The sequence below is a fragment of the Ixodes scapularis genome, unplaced genomic scaffold (assembly GCF_016920785.2).
Source record: "Ixodes scapularis isolate PalLabHiFi unplaced genomic scaffold, ASM1692078v2 PGA_scaffold4__175_contigs__length_147842914, whole genome shotgun sequence".
In the NCBI taxonomy this organism is placed as follows: Eukaryota; Metazoa; Arthropoda; class Arachnida; order Ixodida; family Ixodidae; genus Ixodes; species Ixodes scapularis.
Window position 1 is genome coordinate 17,239,360 of NW_024609879.1, and position 2,482 is coordinate 17,241,841.

General features: G+C 51.5%; 1 pseudogene; it reads right to left on the minus strand.

Annotated features, from left to right (window-relative positions):
• Nucleotides 1–1,355: 1,355 nt before the first annotated feature.
• On the minus strand, nucleotides 1,356–1,961 carry LOC120849452 (annotated as a pseudogene).
• Between the last annotated feature and the right edge of the window lie 521 nt (nucleotides 1,962–2,482).

The window sequence follows — 2,482 nt, forward strand, 5'->3', positions numbered from 1 at the left end:
TTTTTTCCGGTTCAGTTCCGGTTCGGGTTCATCGTGATAAAAATGTAACGGTTCGGGTTCGGGTACAGTTCCGGAAAAAAAAAACCAGTTCGGTTCCGGTTTTCGGTTCGGTTCGGTTCCGGTTCGACACCCTGTTGAGAAGACTGAAGGGCCAACACCGTGGGTGTCTCCGGTTGTTCTAGTGCCCAAGCCACACGACCAGGAAGCTTTGCGGATGTGCGTAGACATGCGATGCGCCAACAAGGCGATCTGCCGTGAGCGGCACGTCACGTCAACAGTTGACGACATCCTCAAAGCACTCAACGGAGCAACGGTGTTCTCCAAACTCGACCTCAAGGAAGGGTACCACCAGCTAGAGTTGCACGAAGACTCCCGGCCAATAACAACTTTCTCGACACACGCCGGACTCTTCAGGTACAAACGCCTGAACTTTTGTATCAACTCAGCATCAGAAGTATTTCAATACACCATACGACAAGTCCTCGGCAGCATTCCCAACGTGCTTAACGTCAGTGATGATATCCTGGTTTATGGCACGATCAAGGAAGACCACGACAAAGCCCTTGAGGCAACGTTGGAACGTCTGAGCAAGGGTGGGCTCACGCTAAATCCCAAGAAGTGTAGCTTCTTTCAAGAGCAATTCACTTTTTTGGACACGTCTTCTCGAGTGCTGGAGTACAACCAGATCCGATGAAGGTGTCGGCTCTCCAGAACGCTGCCCCACCAACAAGTGCCAATGAAGTCCGGAGTCTCCTAGGGATGTTCAACTACTGCGGACGTTTCCTACCCAACCTCGCAAACCTGACTCAACCGTTGCGCCAGCTGACCATCAAAGGAACTCCATGGACTTGGACGAGCGTTGAACAAAGAGCATTCGACGAGCTCAAAGGCATGCTCTCGAACTCTACTACTTTAGCCTATTTCGACCCCGAGAAGAGCACAGGTCTCATCGTTGATGCTGCACCACTTGGCCTCGGTGCAATTCTCGCCCAGTCCTCCGCAGCTGGAACTAAGGTGGTTGCCTACGGAAGCCGAGCCTTGACAGCTGTGGAAACGCGGTACTCTCAGATAGAACGAGAGATGTTGGCAGTGGTCTGGGGTATCGAGCACTTCTAGATCTACTTGTTCGGCACCAACTTGCGAGTGCTCACCGACCACAAACCACTCGTCAACATCCTGTCTAAACCACGTTCTTCTCCGTCAGCGAGGATCGAACGTCTGGCACTTCGAATTCAGCCATACAGCTTTGACGTCGCACACACCAAGGGGTCAACTAATCCCAGCGATTACTTGTCTCGACATCCACCACAGACCCCACCAGATAAGCTTCGCACCCTTGTAAAGATGTAAGAAGACTACGTGGCCTGCATGATACAGCACAGCTTACCATGCGCCGTGACCTTGGAAAATGTCTTAAAGGAAACCAAGGCAGACCCTCAGCTGACCAAGGTGACCAAAGCCTTGCAACTGCCGCAGCTCGACAAAAATGCCTGGAAGGATGAACTTCTCCGTCCATTCTACCGAGTAATGAGTGAACTCAGCGTGTCCAGAGAAGGACTGATCCTGCGAGGGACGCGGATCGTGATACCTACCAACCTACAGCACAAGGCAGTCCACCTTGCACACATAGGGCACCAAGGAATCGTCAAAACGAAGCAACTGCTGCGAAGCAAAGTTTGGTTCCCTGGGATAGACAAGCTTGTGGACACTATTGTGAAGAGCTGCATGGCGTGCCAGGCGGCAATGTCCGAACACCACCGCGATCCACTGCCTGCGTCCAAACTACCAGAGTGTCCTTGGACTGAGTTGTCTCTAGACTTCGCTGGACCATTTCCTGATGGCAAGTATGCCATGGTCCTTATCGACGACCACTCAAAATATCCAGTAGTAAGCATTCTGCGAACACTTGCCGCACCAGTTGTCATCAGCAAACTACATACCATTTTCGCCCAGTTCGGCATTCCAACGGTGTTGAAGACTGACAATGGTCCTCCATTTCACAGCGGAGACTTCTCATGATTCGCTGAAGAATTCGGATTCAAACCCACTTTGGCCCGATGCAAACGGTGAGGTAGAGAGATCTATGAGAACGCTCAACAAGCTAGTCTTGACAAGCAGAATCGGAGGCAAGGAGTGGACGGACGAGCTACAATCTTTCTTGCTAGCCCACCGCTCCACCCCACATGGCTCAACAGGAACTTCACCATTTGAGCTCCTCTTCAAGCGCACAGTGCGCAACCTACTTCCGGTAATCCCCGACCCAGACAACAGTAGCCCTACTCACATCAAGGCACAAAGAAACGACGAATCCAGGAAAAGATACAACAAAGAATATGCTGATGCACGGCGACACACTCAGCATCACAAGTTTGTTCCTGTTAATCTTGTAATCTGCAGACAGGAGGGGCGTAACAAGTTCACTCCATTCTACGACCCCAAGCCCTACACAGTCATTGAGGTTCATGGATCTCGCGTCAAGCCG